Here is a 20,201-nt window from a genome sequence, read left to right on the forward strand (position 1 = left end):
CGGCCCTATATTGCCATATTTACAGTCTTCTTGATTTCATAGCCAAAACATTGCATTTTCCTATTATTTTAACGTGAATTTTTAATCATTAATGAGGTTAAGTTTCTGTAGGAATGCTTATTGTATGTTTACACTTTTTTTTTTTTGAGATGGACTCTCACTCTGTCACCCAAGATGGAGGGCAGTGGCGTGATCTCGGCTTACGGCAACCTCCACTTCCCGGGTTCAAGCGATTCTCCAGCCTCATCCTTCCAACTAGCTGGGATTAGGAATACGCCACCACACCTGGTTAATTTTTGTATTTTTTTAGTAAAGATGGGGTTTCACCATGTTGGCCAGGCTGGCCTTGAACTCCTGACCTCAGGTGATCTGCCCACCTTGGCCTCCCAAAGTGCTGGGATTACAGGTGTGAGACACCATGCCTGGCCTATATTTACACTTCTTATCTTGGGTCTGTTGTCCATTTTTTCTGTTGGAATATTTTTCCTGATTTATTTTTTAATAAGTGTTCTTTTATATTAAGTATACAAACCCATTAGCTATTATATGTGAGGCAAATATTCTCCTACTTTTATTTTTAGTGGTAATAATAATAATACCTCTCTCTGTCCAAGAAGCTATGCCTGAAACTAGGATTTTACCTACTGTGTTTGGTAAAGGTAGAATTTGAAATAGCTCATGTGGAATCACAAAGCCCCGTGTTGAGACTTATACTAGGAGCCAAAGACTGGCCAGGCTGTGTGTGTGTGTGAGTGTGTGTGTGTGTGTCTGTGTGTTGTGTGTAGTGTGTGTTGTGTGTGTGTGTGTTCTTAAGTCACCAGGTCAGATTATCTAGATTTTATTTTATTTTATTTTAATTTTTTGTAGAGATGAGGTCTCACTGTGTTGCTCAGGCTGGTCTCGAACTCCTGGGTTCAAGTGATCTTCCCGCCTCAGCCTCCCAAACTGCTGCGATTATTGACATGAGACATAGCTCCTGGCCAAGATTACCTAGATTTCAAAAGATAAACACAAGGTAAGACAGATCTCACTCCACCAATGCCCACCGGTTGTTAGATCTCATCATGTCTGCCTCACATGTAAGGTTTTTCCACCAAGTATGTTTTCTTTTGAAGTCGTAACTTTGCTGATCACGCACGGTAGTCCGGATTTCCTAATCTGACATCTAATTTTGCAAACCTTAACTAAAAATATAAAATAAAATCTGTGTTTGACTTAGGAAATCTTTTTTTACTTAGGAAAGCATTTTATTGCATATATTCTTTTTTGATACAACATCTTAGTGAAGTAACCAGGAAATAAACTATTTCTCCACATTTTATAGATGGGTAAAATGAGGCTCAGGGAATAGAATTATCAATGCAAGGTCATTAAGGGGTGGAGACTACACTCAAACCCTGACATTCTGACTCCAACTCTGAAAGATTCTTCGTGAGCCCACAGTGGTTTGGGGCCCAGGAGCAGAGCCAGAAACACTCGCTGCTTACAACCAGGTGATTGGGCTGCTCAGCGCTGGGGCCTCATTTCTCTGTCTGCATTATCTCTGCAGCATTAGCTAAAGTAAAACACCCACGTGGGCGTCAGGGATCAGTGACACTGTGTCACTGCTGTAGGCTTGTCCTGTCCTGGCCAACGCCATCAGTGTGGTAGGGAGTCACCCACTCTTGAGCTAATGGGGCCACATCCCCGAAGTCGGCCTCCGAACAGTCATCCGTGGACACCCATCTCCGCAGCACCTCTCAACAGTGACAGTTCTCATCTCTGTCACAAGTGTCTCTGGATGATTTCCTGTCATTTTCTGCCTGAGTGTGTGGGTAAATGCTTCCACTTTCAATCACTTTGGGCTTGTTGACAAGTGGCTTGAATCTTCTTTGTTCATCCATCAAAAAGTTATCAAACCCTTCCCTGTGCCATGCATTTTGTGGCCTGATGGGGATGGAGAAAAAAAAAAAGGGTGAGAATCCTGGCTCCTCAGGAGCCTTCTGTCTAGCAAAAGACACATATGAGCAGGGTCCCAGGAGAGGAGGGAGCAATCAAGAAAGCTGAGCTTCCCAGCAGTGATGTTGGACTGAGCATTGCAGAATGAATAGGAGCTGGCCAGAGGGAGAAGAGGGAAAGGCTCAAGGGAATGGCCCAGGCAAAAGCATAGTTACAGTAGTGAGGCTTGGTGTGATGGTGGGACGAGCATCCGGCTGGGGGTGAAGCAGGAGCTAGACTGGGGGCTGCAGGTTGTGAAGCGCCCCAGGTGCCAGGCTGGGGAGCTGCTTTTATCCTGTCCTCCCAGTCACTCCTGCATGGGGGGCAGGTCAGATGTGACTTAGCTGCCGACCTCAAGGCACACATAGGACAAGGGAAGGAAAGAGCTGACCACTGGCGTCCTCCCATGGTACTGGCATCCAAAATGCATCACTCTGGCTGAGAAATCCCCCTGCTTCTGCAGGCATAGCGGGCGGTGCCAGGGCTCAGGGGTGCTGATGCAGTGGCCCAAACCACCCAACATGGTGGCCGATTCCCGTTTTCCCTGGGCCTTCAAGGCATGAGCAGGATGGTGTCTACCTCGCAGGCCGGAAGTCTTCCCCTGTGGGCCTAGAAAAGCATCTCTGCTGCCTTGGGGTTGATTTTTTTCCCCTGCTATCTAATCAACTTGCTGCTCCACAACTGATTCAAATTATTTCTCAGCCCTAGGTCAGGCTCTTGCCTCACTTTCAGACCGTGGCAGACATTGCTCCACACTCAGGGCTAATCCTAATCTTGCTACCCCACTGCGTGACTGGCTTCCATAATCACAATCGTAATAGCCGTAAGGGTAACACCTGCCTTTCCTGAGGGCTGCCTCTGTGCCAAGCGCCACACTAGAACGGTTCACCGTGCTCGTGGCCACTGTGCTCCCCTGCCTCCCGCTCGTTCTCCCTCCACCCTGGGCTACTGTTACCCAGCAATGGGCTTGCTGCCTGAAGCACACAGAGGCCAATATTATGGCACTGGCTTTTGAGAAAAGCAAAAGCTTTATTGTGAGCTGGCTTGCAAGGAGACAGGAGGCAACACCCAAATCTGTCTCCCTGAGCTGGGGTCTGGGGGTGGGATTTATAGGCAGAGAGTAACAGTGAAAGAGAGAGGAAGGTGCAAAGAAGCATGATCTGATAGGTTCATGCAAAGAGGCCGTGACAGGTCCTTGGCTCTTGGCCAGGTGCAGTGGCTCACGCCTGTAATCTCAGCACTTTGGGAGGCTGAGGCGGGCGGATCACTTGAGGTCCGGAGTTTGAAACCAGCCTGGCCAACATGGTGAAACCCAGTCTCTACTAAAAATACAAAAATTATCCAGGCCTGCTGGCGGGTGCCTGTAATCCCAGCTACTTGGGAGGCTGAGGCAGGAGGATCGCTTGAACCCAGGAGGCGGAGGCTGAAGTGAGCTAAGCTTGACCCACTGCACTCCAGCACTTCGGCAACAAAGCGAGACTCTGTCTCAAAAAAAAAAAAAAAAAAAGGTTCTTGACTCTGAAGTCTGTGCAGCAACAAAAGAGGGCATGCCTGGCTTCCTCATTTGGTCCCCATTCCTGGATCCTAGTACTTAGTTTCCACCTGTGGTTAACTTTTTCCATTCCAGCCGGCTCTGGGGTCATGAGTCAGGCACACTTAGTTCATCTGGGCATGCTCAGGTTACCTGCCTTGCAACCTGGGGCTGTTTCAACAGAAAAACAACTCATCATTTTGTTACTGATAAAGTTGAGCCAAATTGGACTGGTTATGCAATTAACCTGCCTTCTACTAATGATGTGGCTTTTGAGGCCCTGTACAATCCAGTGCTTTGTCAACTAAACCAAAATTCAAATCTGAATCAGTTGAGATATTGGGTTTGGCTGTGTAAGTGTAACAGATGTTCAGAGTACCAGCAATTTAAACAAGACGCAAGACTTTCCCTCCCACATAGAAGTCTAAGAAGGCACGGCGCCTCTGCACTGCAAAGCCAGCAGGGACCCAGCCTCCTTCTGTCTTATTGCTCTGCCACCCACAAGGTGTCACCTCCTCACGGAGTCCATGAAGGAGCACCGCCACCACGTCCCTCTGAGGGCTTGCAATCCAGGAGTTGCAGGGTTCACTTGCATTCAGATCTTATGGACCAGGCCTAGCAGTGACGCTGCAGCTAGCTGCAAGGGAGCCTGGGAAACGTAGTCTTCATTCCAGGAGACTGGGTAAAATTCCTTCACTGTGGAAGAAGCAGCGAACAGACGCTGGGATTCAGCTAGCAGTCCTTTCACCACTGTTTTTCTGTGTGGGTTGTTTCTGATCTTCCAAAATGCAGACACCCAGATGGCATTGGCCACTTGAGAGATGTGATCAGGGCAAGGCCAGTGAGGAAGAATGCAGCAGGGGTTGGGGGAGCCTGGGAGAGCCATCAGCCCACGATGCGGGCCTGGCCCTGGGTGAAGGAAAGAGGGAAGGAAGGAAGGTTGTGTGCAAGGGTGTCACAGAGCAATGCAGTTCTGAGCTCAGCAAGACAGCCAGGGATCCTCCAGCCAAAGTCTTCCAACACAGCAAGCCTGCATCTCCCACCTTTCCTCCGTGTCCCTGCCAGGCCCAGCCATGGACTAGGAGTAGCCCAGGGGAAGCATAGCCTCATGGAAATGGGCTTCCAAGGGCAGCAGCAGGGCTGCTGGTCACTGACGCTCCCATAGTCAGAGTTCTGAGAGGCCTCGCTCACGGCCCCTGCACTGAGGAACCTGGGCCAGGCTGCTTCATTTTTAAGCCTCCTATTTCCTCAGCTATAAAGTGGGGGTAGTAATTTCTAACTCACAGTGTGGGCGTTTGAGATCATATCTGTGAGTTTATTTCTATGCCAAGCACACACGAAGCTCTCAATCATTGACTGCTGTTATTATTGTTGTCAGTGGTGATGTCATTGTCATTACTGTATATTGAAGGCTCTCAGGCAGTGGACAGGTGTGAGCAGAGCTGTGCATTAGAAACGGTCCCATGGCACTCAACTTGCCTCAGTGTCTTCCCTCGGCCCTCTGGGAGTATCGGTAACTCTCAAAAACAAGTCCCCTCCCTCTTTCTGAAATGACTTGCCAGAAAGGGCCCAGGCAGCAAGATGTATAAAACAGAACTGGAAATGGAAAACTCAAGGCCAGGGGAGGGGGCAGGAGGAGCCACACAGGGTCTCTCAGCTTCAGCAGGCACCAGGCACCGTGGCTCCGTGGGTCCCAGCAGCATCCCAGCCTCCCAGGGGCTGCCTCCTGCCTCAGGCCCTGTGGGAGGGTCACAAGTTTGTGGGAAGTGGTTTCTCTTTCCAAAACTGCTGACTAATAAGGGGCATTAAAAGAAGCGTGGGCCAGGCGCTGTGGCTCACTCCTGTAATCCCAGAACTTTGGGAGGCCGAGGCAGGCGAATCACTTGAGGCCAGGAGTTTGAGACCAGCCTGGCCAACATGGAGAAACCCTGTCTCGACTAAAAATACAAAAATTAGCTGGGCATGGTAGCACATGCCTGTAGTCCCAGCTACTCAGGAGGCTGAGGCAGCAGAATCACTTGAACCCAGGAAGCAGACGTTGCAGTGAGCCGTGATTGCACCATTGCACTCCAGCCTGGGTGACAGAGCAAGACTCCGTCTCAAATGGTTTTTAATGTCCTTTTTGCCTAAAGAAAAAACATCAAATACTGCAACCATAGAGCAAGACTTTTGTCTCTTGTATGCACTAATTTACTCGTTAAACATTTATTAGTGCCCACTGGATGTCAGGCATGGGGAAAACAGAAAATGCGACACAGCCTCCAGTTTGCAAGCTTTGGCCGGGCATGACTCAAGCCCACAGGGGAGCCTCAGCCTGGGTGGTTTCACAGCCAACTCCCATGGAGCCCCTCCACAAGGGCCCTTCAGGGTCTGTCATCCAACCATGTGTTGGTCCTTCCATCACTAGGCCCTCCTGGTCCTGTTCCTTCTCTGTGAGTGAGATGGGCAGCCGTTATTACAGAGTCTGAGCTTTAAAAGGGTCACTGTGTCTATGATGGGAATAGTCTGGAAGGCAGAGGGGAGGGCAGAGTTAGGAGGTGGTGATCCCAGGGAGGAAGCTAGAGGGAGCAGCATGGAGGTGGAGATGAGATTGAATCCTAGACACATGCTGAAGGTACAGCCAACAGGGTTACACATCTGTCTTCGAGCTCCCCAGGCCTGCAGACAAAGGCTCGTTCCTGCCACAGAAGGCAGCACTGACGGGGGTGGGGGCACTGCCACGTCCTGAGCCTGCAGCCTCCCCGTCATGACACCCCATCATGACAGCCCTCCGGGTGGCCAGAGTGACCCCTTTCATTTGGACTTTGATTTATTGCCCCCTGGAGATAACATCTTCTGCTTAAAAAGGAGATTAATTGGAAATGCTCGTGTTTAGAGTACAACTCTTTTTTTTTTGAGACAGAATCTTGCTCCATTGCCCAGGCTGGAGTGCAGTGGTGTGATCTCAGCTCACTGCAACCTCCGCCTCCCGGGTTCAAGCAATTCTCCTGTCTCATCCTCCCGAGTAACTGGGACTACAGGCGCCTGCCACCACACCCGGCTAATTTTGTATTTTAGTAGAGACGGGGTTTCACCTTGTTGGTCAGGCTGGTCTCAAACTCCTGACCTCAGGTGATCCACCCGCCTCAGCCTCCGAAAGTGCTGGGATTACAGGCATGAGCCACTGCGCCTGGCCGAGTGCAAATCATTTTATTTAAAGACATTCCAGATGAAAGCCAGTGCAGACAACAGTGGTGTTCTTGCCTCAGCTGAGCAGCCTCTGTTCTTTGCAAACAGAGCTGGTTCGGATTTCTCTGGATGTGTTTGGTTTTGCCTGTGCTGACACTTCACCCCTGTGAATCCTGCAGGGCTGCTCCTGAGCCAGCCACCTCCATTTACACAACAGTTCCATGGAAAACCTGAGAGGCGACTGCAAATACACACGCACACACACACACACGGTGCAGAATGTTTTCCCTGACTGATCATGAGCTTATTTCTGTGCGTGTGTACACGGTGTTAGAAAAAGCATTTGACTTGATATAACAGCATCTGTTTTTGAATTTTGTCTTTACCATGACCTTTAATGTCTCTGGCAAGACATTAAATTCTCAGAGCCTCAGTTTTTGCAGTTGTCTAGTGGGGCTAGGTGGGCTGCTGTATGCATTAAACTGGAAGAGATCATGCTTGTGAGGCCTAGCCCAGATGGCAGTGAGTGAATGCCTGGTATGTTTATCCTCCTTTGGGAAATGGATCAGCTATTCTTCTTTTGGTTTGGGAATACATTCTGGAAAATGTTGGCCTAAATGTAAAAGTCATTCCTCCATCATGCATGCATTCAGGACAGGAAGCACTGATCCATCACCTACTGAGTGACTGGTCACAACCTTGGAAGGTCATGACCAACATGACCTTTCCATGTTGAGGAAACAAGAAAGGCACTGTCTTACCTTTTGGGGCTTCAAGGTGTAGTGGGGGCAGAAGACGAATGACCAGCCTTTGCCCAGCCCCCTCAGTTAGCCTCACACTGCCCCAGTGCAACAGTCCTGAAATGCAAAGCTCGCCCACCAGCTTGGCTTACACTCTGCGTGGCTCCCTAGGACCTCACAGTCAAGCCTTTGCTGACCTCAAGCTGTCGGGGCTCTGGCCCCCACTGGCCCTCCAGACCCAAATCCTCCTTGCCCTTCACCCTCCTGCAGAACCTCGCCTCTAGAACACACCCTCTGTGTCCTTGCGTGTAAATCCCCTTGAACTGCCTGTGGGCCTCTGACCACCCAGCTTGGATTCCTCCTCCCTTCCTGCACAATCTCACCCTTTCCCACGTGTCCCTTAGACCCATCACAGGCCCTGATGTTTGTTAGGGACATGTCTCTTGCTGGGGGCCCCTTGAGGGCAGGGCCTATGTTTTATTCATTTTGATTCCTCAGGGCAAGGCCCAGGGCCTGGCACAGGTGCTCAATCAATTTATTTGAATTGTATATTTGCTTTAAGAAACCGTCTTCTTACTTTATTTTATTTTGTTTTATTTATTTTTCTGAGACAGAGTCTCACTCTGTCGGCCAGGCTGGAGTGCAGTGGTGCAATCTTGGCTCACTGCAAACTCCACCTCCCAGGTTCAAGTGATTCTCCTGCCTCAGCCTCCTGAGTAACTGGGATTACAGGTGCCCGCCACCACACCCAGCTAATTTTTGTATTTTTAGTAGAGACGAGGTCTCGATCTCTAGACCTTGTGATCCGCCCACCTCGGCCTCCTGAATTGCTGGGATTAGAGGCGTGAGCCACCGCACCCGGCCAATATAAATTTTTTTTAAAGCGATTCTTACCTGGGGATGGTACTGCCCTTACCTTAGGAGGCATTTGGAGCTATGTGAGGGCATTTAATTTTTTAGTTTTGGTGTCATAGTGACTGGGGGTGTTACTGATATTTAGTACCCATGCTAAATATTTTGAAATGGGTAAGATGCACAATTTTAAAATTATCCCACTCAAAATGCCAAATAGCACCTGTATTAGTCTGTTCTCACACTGCTAATAAAGACATACCCGAGACTGGGTAATTTATTAAGGAAAGAGATTTAATGGACTCACAGTTCCACATGGCTGGGCAGGCCTCACACTCATGGCAGAAGGCAAAGGAGAAGCAAAGGCATGCTTTACATTGCGGCAGGCAAGACGCATGTGCAGAGGAACTGCTCTTTATAAAACCACCAGATCTTGTGAGATTTATTCACTATCACGAGAACAGCACAGGAAAGACTCGCCCCCCTGATTCAATCACCTTCCATTGGGTATTTCCCACGACATATGGGAATTATGTGAGCTACAATTCCAGATGAGATTTGGGTGGGGACACAGCTAAACCATATCAGCACCCCACCGAGTTAGCCTGTTGGCCTGACCATCATCCCCGTTTGACATCTGGTGAAGCTGAGGCTGGTGAACTCATTCAGCTAAAAAGTGGAGGAAGTGAACTGTTGCTCTCTGCATCCCATGGCTATGGGGTGTCCTCATGGAAAGAGGCTCTAGATGTAAGGAAGTAGAAAAAGCGGTTTTCTCCCTTGCTGTATCCCTACGTGCTGCCCCCATCAGAAGAGCCAGGCTCTGTCCTATGCCACAGAAGGTTGCATTACAGCCTCGCTCCTCCCTGACCTTTGTTTCCTTAACAGCCTGAATGAGCTGGGGAGCCCATGTGCTATGTCTTCTGGAGGGGAGGGGGCTTCAGGCGCCTAGGGAGCAGGTGAAGAACCAGTCAGGCCATATGACTGGCAGGTCCTCAACCTGCCTGACGACAATGACGCTGAGGCGGGGAGGCTGGGCTCAGGGTCCAGGGTCTCTGGTCATCAATCACCCCCAGGCCCCAGGCTACAGGCTCAGAAGCAGCAAGTCCTCCTCAGGGCCTGAGGTTGGAGCTGGGGCAGTGGGTGTCTTAGCAGGAACCAGCTTGGATTTTGCACATTACAGGGGGTATAGGGAAGGGAAGAACCAAGGAATAACTGATACTGCAAGTCCCCCAGATGGCAGGATGTGGGGGGCAGGAATCTGATTTTTTTTTTTTTTTTTTTTTTTTTTTTGGTTTTTGAGACGGAGTCTCGCTCTGTCGCCCAGGCTGGAGTGCATTGGTGTGATCTCGGCTCACTGCAAGCTCCACCTCCAGGGTTCACGCCATTCTCCTGCCTCAGCCTCCTGAGTAGCTGGGACTCCAGGCGCCCACCACTACGCCCGGCTTTTTTTTGTATTTTTAGTAGAGACAGGGTTTCACAGTGTTAGCCAGGACAGTCTCGATCTCCTGACCTCGTGATCCACCTGCCTTGGCCTCCCAAAGTGCTGGGATTACAGGCGTGAACCACTGCACCCAGCCGGGAATGGGATTTAATTTGATTTAGGAATATACATAGCCATGTACCCTAGAGAGTCACACATGAGCCTGCTACTGGACAGACAGGGAGCACGGGCAGGGAGTAGGGGGCCTTGCCCAGGCCACAGCCAGAGAAATCTGGGGTCTCATCTCCCTCCCCACTTTCCAGCCACCATCCCCAACAACAGCAAGGCAGGCCCACATTTCTGAGGTCTGATTCTGTCGAAGCCTCAGATTTTCTCTAGAAATGTCAACAAATGCCCCTGGAAAACCACCCTCCCTCTCCTGTCTCCAGGAACCCAGGGCTTACCAAGAGGAAGTTACATGCCCCCACTCATTGACCTCACCTGCTCCAGCAGGGGGTAGAGATTAAGACCAGAGAAGTTCCTCAGCTTGCCCAAGCCTCCAAAGGTCAAAGGCTAGCAGTGAGTCAGACTCAGATCCAGGCTTCTGGGCTCCCAGGTCTGGCCCCTCTGCTGCCCCAGGCTTCACTGCTGGGCAGCTGAGGTCTCCCAGAGTCCAGGGTGAGCGGAGCCAAGGGGGAGGGTTTCTACCTCTCTAGCTGTCAACTGCCATTTGTACTTCCCCACCTGATCACCACACTCTAGATAGGTAAACTGCATCCCTGCATCCCTAGAGGGTGACAGTAACTGCCAAAATAGGGAGCAGTGGGGTGGCGGGGGATGCTCAGGGACCATGACACAGGGGTGGTGACCATCAACCACCAAATATCCCCTGGAACAAGTTGTAAGAACTCAGTGCCAAGAGACATCAGTGGGTGGCACTGAGGAACCAGAGGTGATGAGCTCACCCCAGGCAGCACCTCCCACCCGGATGAGCAAAGCCACACTGTAAAAGTGGCGAGTGCATCCGAGGGTTTCTCAAGCTGACTAGGACACGAGGGAAACCAGCCAAAACCCCCAAGCCGGGCGTGGTAGGTGTTGGCAGCCCGGAGGTGGGGAGTGGTGGTGGCAGGATGCCTCGTTTCCCAGGCAACACAGTGGAAACTGTCCCACAAACACCAACCCGGGGGGTGGGGGGGCACAGAAGGGTGGGCAGGGCTGCATCTGAGATGGGAATCTGCTTAGCTACTGCCAGAGGCCTGCCTCCTCTGAGTGCCTGGGGCCCTGGCCCCACCTCCGGGGATGCTCTCTGTTGGCTGGGTTCTGCACGTATTTATTCTTTCACTCAGTAAATGTTTACTGAGCGCCAGTGTAGACTGTAGTGGGAGAGCATGGGCTCTAAAGTCAGAAAGACTGGGGTCTGGATCTCAGCTTTGATGCTTCCAGTTATGTGCCCTTGCAGGCTACATCGCCGCTCTGAGCCTCAATGTTCTCATCTGAAGAGTGGGAATTATTCTACCACATTCAAAGGTTGCCATAAGTATGAAATAGGAGAGTAGATGGCAGATGGTCAGTATTCAGTGAATGCAGCTATTATTGTCTGGCTCCATGCCAGACACAAGCTAGGTCAACCGGGGTGGGTGACTAGGGGAGGGCAGACATGGAAATGAATTAGATGCACTCCTGCCCTTGGGAAGCTCTCCTAGCCTATCGGGTGGAGGAGCCTGACTAGAGTCCTAAATTAGGTGAGTAGAACATCTGGAGAGCCATGGTAGAGATGAGCAAAGTGCTGGAGAGCACCTAGGAGAACCCCAACTGGGGGGTTGGGAAAGGTGTTGAAAAAGCATTTCGGTTAAACTTCGTCAGACAAGAAATGAGTAGGAAAGGCATTCCAGGCAGAGAGAACAATGTGTACAAAGGCAGGAAGGCAAAACCTCAGCATGGGTTGGAAGGACAGCAAGTAGATCAACTGAGATAAAGCCTAGGGTAAATGATTTTGATAGTGCCACAGGGACTTGGGGAAAGATAGGAGAGAGAAGATGGCCAAAAATAGGCAGGGATTAGATGATAAAGGGCCATTTGACTGAACACTTTGATAACTTTTTAACAGAGGAGTTACACAGGATTGAATTTAGAAAGACCACTCTCTTAAACCAGAAGTGTATTGATCGTGCATATATAGACCTACAGAGCAGTAAAACAGAATCGAGTTCAGGAAAAGACGCATGCATATATAGGAACTGGGTTTATGACAGAATGGCGTCATACATCAGAGAGGAAAGGACATACTATTCAATAAATGGTATTGAAGCAATTAGTTATCTATATGAAATAATGTATAATTATATCCCTCCCTCACACCATATCCAAAATATAAATTCAAGACCTAAATGTGACAAAAATACTGTAAAATAATTAGAAGAAAATTTAAATCAAGCATAGACTTGTAGTTTCACTACAAGGCTTTTTCTCTGACCTGAGCTGTCTTCTATTTTGGGGGAATCACTACATCCATTGAAGACAATATTTATGACATTGGCATAGACAAAATATACTTAAATCAGACACCAGAAGCAAAAATTATAGGCTAAAAAAATTATCAAATTTGACCACATCAGAATTTAAAACTTCACATAAATAGCTAATTGCTTCAATACCATTTATCAAATAGTATGTCCTTTCCTCTCTGATGTATGATGCCATTCTATCATAAACTCAGTTCCCATATATGCACAGGTCTTTTCTCGGACTTGATTCTGTTTTATTGCTCTGTGGATCTATATATGCTCTATCAATACACTTCTGGTTTAAGAGAGAGGTCTTTCAAAATTCAACGCTGTGTAACTCCCCTGTTCAAAAGTCACTGATAAAAGACACCATAGACAAAATTAAAACATAAGTATTGATTGGAGGAAAATATATGCAAAACATGATAGATAAAGGATTGGTATCAAGGATGTTTAAAGAACTCCCATAAAATAACAAGGAACGGATAAATGGGCAAAATATATGAATAGGAAATTTACAGTAGAAGAAACCCAAATGGGTTTACTCAACAGAATTAGGAATCAGAAACAGGCAAATTACAACAAGATACCACGGTCACCCATCAGATTGGGAAAACAAAGTCTAAACATCAAGTGTTGGAAAGGTTGAGGGAAATGGGTCTTCCCATATACAATGGATGGGAGTGTAAATTGACACCATCATTTTGGAGGCAATTCAGCAGTATCTAGGGAAACTGCAAGTGTAACCCAGCAAGGCTCCTTCTAGGTGTTTAGATAAATGCTTGTACCTGAGTACACAAGGCAACAGGTATGAGGGGGTGATCACAGTGTTGTCTGTAATAGGGAAGAACTGGAAACCATGTACATAACCATCAATAGGAGAAGGCATAAATAAATTGTGAAATGGTCCTGCAGAGGGATTCTAGACAGTAGTTCGGGGGATAGACTAGGGTTATGTGAGCACGAATAAGAGTAGATCTCAAGATGTAACAAAGAATGGATGCGCATGAAACACACTAATCTCACAGCACCAGTCTGTCACATAGGTAGTAATGAAGAGAAAGGAATAAACTGGAAATGGAAGCTGGGAGTTGACAAACAGAGGAGGTGATGTGAACTAGCACAGTGGAATCAGTTCCCTCAGTGGAAACTAGAGTCTCAGGATTCCAGACTGGGAAGGAGCCTCTGAGGGTCCATGATCCAAAACTCTCCTTTTCCAGACTCCCTATTTCCCACTCATCCTCATAGATGCCCAGGCTTTTTCTCTGACCTGAGCTGTCTTCTATTTTGGGGGAATCACTACACATATTGAAGACAAGAGGACTGACCCTCGAAGAAACCAAGATGGCAGCAAAGGTAGTTCCCAGTCTAGGCAGCGAGTTGTAGTAATCAAGGACATATTGAGGCCCTACCATTAGCCCAGCATTGAGATTTTAGATTGAGTTATAAAGACGGGCAAGGTAGATAAGATGTAAAACAGAACAGAGATTGCCAAGCATGAGGAAGCACAAGGAAAGTGCAAGTTTCAGCAGGTCTGGAGAGGAACCCAGGAATCTGTGTTTTTAAAACACACTTAAAGTTATTCTGTTCTAAGTGGTCCACAAACCTTATTTTAGAAAAAATGTCATAGCATACTGGCGCTGAGAGGAACTTAGAGAATGTCCAATCCAATGTCCTAATTACAAGTGAGAAAACGGAGAACTAGAGAACTGACTTGTCAAAGAAAGCTAAAAAGCTACCTTAGTGGAATACGAAGAGGAACACTGATATTAAACCCTATCCTACCTCAAGTATAGACCCAGAAGGCACTTCACCTACATTGTCTCAATTCTCCCAACAATTGAGGCTCACAAAAGTAAGTTGTCCAAGATCTCTTAGCCAGACAGCAGTGGGGCCAAACTCATACCTAGCTTCATCAGACTCCAAAGGCTAAAAAGTCTTTCCAAAGGAAGCACAAAGGCAAGAAATTGACTTATTTTCATAAGGTTTCACCAAAAGAGAAGTGCTAGAGTTTCCATTTCCTCTCCTAGTCTTTTTACTTTTTCATGTTGGAGGGGTGGGTAGAAGAAGGTTTGGAGTTGTTCTCACTCTTCGGTGAACCTTTCCAATCGCCCATGTTCCAGCAGGGTTCAGCCCAACCTCAGGCCAAAGCCCACAGAACCATCTGGAAAAGTGCAGGTCTGGAAACCTCCTCAGTCAGCCTTTTTAAAAAAAACTTAAGACCTGATGAGTCACTGTGGAACCAGTCACAAATAGGCATGTGCCTTCTTCAGATGCCTTGGTCCGTGGCTGTAGGGAACGTTCTCTGCAGAAGTGTAGATCAGAAGTCCCCCCAGGTGGGCCCATGATGATGCATACAGCTCGAGAACACACGGTTCTGCCCCAGGCCACTCAGGGTGTCACTCGGGATGCTGAACAATGTGAGATCCCGGCTCCAAGGTAGTTATGTTCCCCAAACATACTGTTCATTATCTCCTCACTTCTGTGCACACCTTTGAACACCTTCTGCTGCAGGTGTCCTTTCTCCTCCAGTTGGTGAACGCCTGCCCCTCCCCTAAGGTCCATATAGAATAGCTCCTTGTATAGTCACGTGACCATACTGATGTATGCTTGGGGCAACTGGTGAAAATAAGCTTTAGCTAAATAACTCTGATGAAGATCTAGACAAACAGAGCAGGACAGACAGAACCGGGTCAGTCCAAGGATAGGATTCCTGGATGAGTAAACCATTACTCTATCAACCTCTTCAGAGACATCGCAAAAAGAACAGTGTCTTGCACTGACTAAGTAGCCTGGGACAAGTCTCTTTCCCTCTCTGAACCCCCGAATCCCCTCTTTAAAATGGGGACACTGGGGCCGGGCGCAGTGGCTCATGCCTGTTGTAATCCCAGCACTTTGGGAGGCCAAGGTGGGTGGATCACCTGAGGTCAGGAGTTCGAGACCGGCCTGGCCAACATGGTGAAACCCCTTCTCTACTAAAAATACAGAAATTAGCTAGGCGTGGTGGCGGGTGATACCAGCTACTTGGGAGGCTGAGACAGTAGAATCGCTTGAACCTGGGAGGCAGAGGTTGCGGTGAGCCGAGATTGTGCCACTGAACTCCAGCCTGGGCAACAAGAGTGAAATTCCATCTCAATAAATAAATAAATAAATAAATAAATAAATAAAAATTGGGATACTGGATGTTTCTTACAGGTCCCCCAGCTCTGACAACTTTATGGCTTCATGACTCTGGGTCCCCTTTCTCTTCTCCTGAGGGTCATCTGGTGCCCTGGAGAGTGTATGTCCCCACCTGTTGATGCCGGCACTGGCCTCTGCCCTCACTGGCCTCAGCCTAAGGTGGGGCTCACTCTGCTTGGTTTTCTAGTTTCTCCTCTTGGTGTCCCCTCCCTCGGTCTTCTGGAACACTCAGCTGTGGAACGCTCGGCAAGCAGGGATCTCTCAGGCCCTTATCTTGCTGTTCCTACCATGCCACCCTGTCTCCCTGCCATCCTGCTCCATGACAGCACAGAGGCCCTGCACAGCCCTCTCCTCCCAGAGTCCCAGACAGCGTGCAGAGCACCTGCTCAACCTACCTGGGGTCTGTGCTGCTCCCACCCTCACCCTCGCCAGCCTTCTGACCCTTCTCTCAGGGACTCACAATAGCAACCCACTTACTTCCTTTTCAGACTCTCTCTAAACTCTTTCCCCCAGCCTGAAAAGGCGCTCACCATCTCTCTGTGATGGAAAAACCACTGGGTGGTTCATGGCGTGAACTCTGTGCTCTGAGGCCTTTGGACTTTGTTCATAATATTGAAACCAGGCTGCTGGGGAAGGTGGCAGACAGAACATCTCATTTCACTCCCTCCCAAAAGTCCACCAGAATGATAGTAAACAGATTCACTCACACTCACACACACACACACACGCACAGACATACATCCAACCACACACATGCACACACATACGTGCACACACACAAATAACAGGAGAGCAGACCACGATGTTTGCAAGCAGATGGAAGAATGGCAACAGACTTAGCAGACCCCAGAAAGCAAAATCTCAAACCCACACTAGAGAAAATTGAGAACCAACTAGATGCACACCTTGGAATTCTCAAGAAATCAACAGTATCAAGAACCTCTGGCACTCAAGTAAACGGGTTACTAAAATAAGGAGGATTGACTCAAAGGAGCCAGAAAAGTAGTTGAGTCCCAAGGTCCCCTCTTCACTCATGAGCACCTGCCCTTTCCCTCCCCAGGAGAAGATTGGAGGTCTATGCTCAGGAGAAGAGTAAAAGTGGTTCTTGGGATTGGGGGATGCAGGCACAGTTGAGGACATACACTCTCACCACAGATGGCAGGTTTAAGCGAATACATGAATGCTGAATGCTCAGACCACTGCCCCCATAGCAGACCTGAGGTCTGAAGCTGGGTCTTTGCCTCCGTGAAGAGACTGGAAATGTCTTCTCTAGAGAACTGAGCCACAGAGTGCACCTTTCCTCATTAGGCATTCAGACCCACACCAGAGCTCATCTCTGGGACATTCCAGAATACTGTGGACAAACAGAAGATCCTGCAAGCTTCCAGAGACGGGAACAGGTCACTTTCCAAAAGCTAGGAAGTAGAATGGGCTTCATTTCTTTTTCTTTTCCTGTTTTTTGAAACAGAGTCTCGCTCTGTCATCCAGGCTGGAGTACAGAGGTGCGATCTCAGCTCCCTGCAACCTCCACCTCCCGGGTTCAAGTGATTCTCATGCCTCAGCTTCCCAGAGTAGCTGGGATTATAGGTGTGCATCACCACGCCCAGCTAATTTTTGTATTTTTAGTAGTGATGGGGTATCGCCATGTTGCCCAGACTGGTCTTGAACTCCTCACCTCAAGTGATCCACCGGCCCTGACCTCCCAAACTAATGGGATTACAGGCTACCACACCCAGCCCAGAATGGGCTTGATATCCTATAGCAACCCTGGAAACTAAAAGATAGGAGAGCAATGACTTTGGAATTCGAGGGATACTGGTTTATGATCTAGAATGCTACAAATAGCTAACCTATTCATCAGGGAGAGGTTAGAATAGGACACGTTCAGACACACAAGGACCCAAAAGGCTTACCTGCAATGACTCCGTTCTCGGGAAACCTCTAGAGAATGCCCCCCTTTAAAAGGAGGGGTAACCCAAGAAAGAGTCACTGGGCACAGAAAACAAGCACCCCTGCATGGAAAGGCAGCTGAGGGTGGTCCCTAGATGAGGCACAGACAGATGCTGGGATGACAGGTGCACTCTGGACACAGGGCGCAGGTAGGAAAGTGCCTGGAGAGACTGACCATTTCAGGAAGATGAACCTAGCAGTGCCTGGTACATTGGAATGTCTCGAGAGGACCTTGAGACAACTGGTGAAAAGTTTGGAGTTGAATTGGTGATAAGCACACAGAAAATTAAACCATAAAAAGACAATTATTAACTTCAAGGATAACAAAAATTTGAGTAGAGAAGGAAAACTAGTCATGATATTTCCTATATTTTTTAACTGATCTAAAGTATTTCCATGGCTTAATGACATATGGTGGCTATGAATCTAACCAAAATTATATCATAATTCCATAGGGATGAAAGAGTGTAGGAAGGTGTATAGCAGATGCACCTGACAGCAATAACTCAAGCGCACCCTGAGAATGACGCTGTGTGTGTTCTGCATTCTGAGCTAAGGAATCTGGGAGTGGCCAACCTGAAAATTCCCTCCTTATCTATAAATGGCATCTGAACCCCTGGTCCGTTCCTTTGAACACAGGTTGTACGAGGAATCGAGAAGCCCTTTGTTTTGGGTTAAATGAAGGTTGCTAGGTAGAGGTTGCTAAGTGAAAATGCTACATAAACTGCACGCTTTTTACAAACAGCAGTTCTGTCCAGCTGCCACTCCTGAACTGTCCTGTAGGTAAGCCCTCAATAAACCCTACATTTCGTTCACTGGATCCGGGTCTCTTCTTTGGCCTCCTGGACACGGTGTGGTACCATCCCTTAGAGACAACAGGCGTTCGGCCTGACTGAAGGATTCACATGTGTAGGGGTAGCAGAGGGTGGAAAATGAGCTTAATTTCCACCTTCCAGAATGAGAAGTCAGTGATGGGGTCCACACTGAAAAATTAAAAAGTGATTATGCAGCCAGGCGGGTGGCTCATATCCCAACACTTTGGGAGGTGGAGGTGGGTGGGTCACCTGAGGTCAGGAGTTTGAGACCAGCCTGGCCAACATGGTGAAACCCCATCTCTACTAAAAATACAAAAAAAATTAGCCGGGCGTGGTGGTGGGCGCCTGTAATCCCAGCTACTTGAACGTTGAGGCAGGAGAATCGTTTGAATCCAGGAGGCAGAGGTTGCAGTGAGCCAAGATTGCGCCATTAAACTCCAGCCTGGGTGATAAGAGCGAGACTCCGTCTAAAAAAAAAAAAAAAAAAAAGTAATTATGCAAGCCTGTCTTCTAGAGATAGACAGGCATCCCGATAATCAGCTAAAAACACTTTGGGAGGCCGAGGTGGACGGATCTCTTGAGCTCAGGAGTTCAAGACCAGCCTGGGCAACATGGCAAGACCACCATCTCTACTAAAAATACAAAAATAAATTAGCTGGGAGTGGTCGTGCATGCCAGTGGTCCCGGCTGCTTGGGGGACTGAGGCAGGAGGGTCGCTTGAGTCTGGAAGGTCGAGGCTGCAGTGAGCCGTGTTCAAAGCGAGACCCCGTCTTAAAAAAAACCAAACAACAAAAAAATCAGTAAGCAAAGTGAAAGAGGCTACTTCAAGGAGGGAAATAGGGAGCAGGGGCAGGAACTGCTGTTGTGTTTCTACAAGACACCTTCTAGAGCTATTCTCTTTAATATATGTGCATAAAACACAAAGGAAAAGGAGAAAAGAGGGTGGTGGCCCTCACTTCTGTCTTTGCTCCGTGAGAACAGTTGCATTCCTACATGGAAAGCTCTTAGGGAACCCGAGGGGCACGGGCAGATTGACTGGAGTCCAACTTCAGAGCCGGAGTCTCTGGCATACAAGCTTTCTAGTGGCAGCCAACAGCGCGGAGGCCCAAGACCAGTGAGAATCAAGCCCCTGAGCCTGGCCCCGCAGCGTCAGCCCCTGACCACGCTGAGCATACGAGGCCACTCAGCACAGGACATGTAGGTTCTGTCTCAGTGATGGAAACTGCACGGTTCCAGTCTCTCTTTCCGGGGAAGGGGGCACCACGCAGTCCGGCGAAGTGCAATTCCCCCCACCCTGCCCACCCCAGCCCCGAGCACCGGCTTGGCACCCACTGGGTGCTCTGAACATTGGCAAATGCATGTCATGGACAAAACACTGAGCTCTCAAATTTGGTATGTGTGGCCGGGCACGGTGGCTCACAGCTGTAATCCCAGCACTTTGGGAGGCTAAGGCAGGTGGATCACCTGAGGTCAGGAGTTCAAGACCAGCCTGGCCAACATGGTGAAACCCCGTCTCTACTCAAATTACAAACAAAATTAACCGAGCGTGGTGCCAGGCACCTGTAGTCCCAGCTATTCAAGAGGCTGAGGCAGGAGAATCGCTTGAACCCGGGAGGTGGAGGTTGCAGTGAGCTGAGATCGTGCCATTGCACTCCAGCCTGCGCAACAGAGTAAGACTCCGTCTCAAAAGAAAAAATAATAAAATAAAATTGGTATGTGTGTCTTTTTCCTCTGGTCCTCACATCTTCCATGTAAAGGAGATGGATTTTTTTTTCATATTACTTTCTTCAGACAAGATAAAGGGGTGTTTTTATTTTTTTCAAAGCCAATATTGAGAGTCCAGAAGATGAAACAATGTCCCAAGGTTGTAGGGCTCCTGCTTGTGGAGGTGAGATGTTCTCAAACTCACTGTGCTGGCCCTCACCTGACCACAGCAAGCCCGGCTTCCTTTCACGTCACCTTTCATTCCTGCTTCTCGGAGGCCTCACAGAAGCCGCCCACGGAGAGGCAGGGGTGGGAGGCCACGGAGCACTCGAAGACTTGGGCAGCGCTGGCACAGGACAG

At 48.7% G+C, this 20,201-nt stretch overlaps 1 long non-coding RNA gene across 2 annotated transcripts in view; it reads right to left on the reverse strand.

Annotated features, from left to right (window-relative positions):
• Positions 1–825: 825 nt before the first annotated feature.
• The window catches only part of LOC134807946 (uncharacterized), a 74,259-nt gene continuing 54,883 nt past the window's right edge, over positions 826–20,201 (reverse strand). For both annotated transcript variants that reach the window (XR_010149629.1, XR_010149628.1), the window contains one exon: positions 826–1,926. This is a non-coding gene — a long non-coding RNA (uncharacterized LOC134807946). The remainder of the gene's footprint in view (positions 1,927–20,201) is intronic.

This window comes from Pan troglodytes, chromosome 12, assembly GCF_028858775.2.
Source record: "Pan troglodytes isolate AG18354 chromosome 12, NHGRI_mPanTro3-v2.0_pri, whole genome shotgun sequence".
Taxonomy (NCBI): Eukaryota; Metazoa; Chordata; class Mammalia; order Primates; family Hominidae; genus Pan; species Pan troglodytes.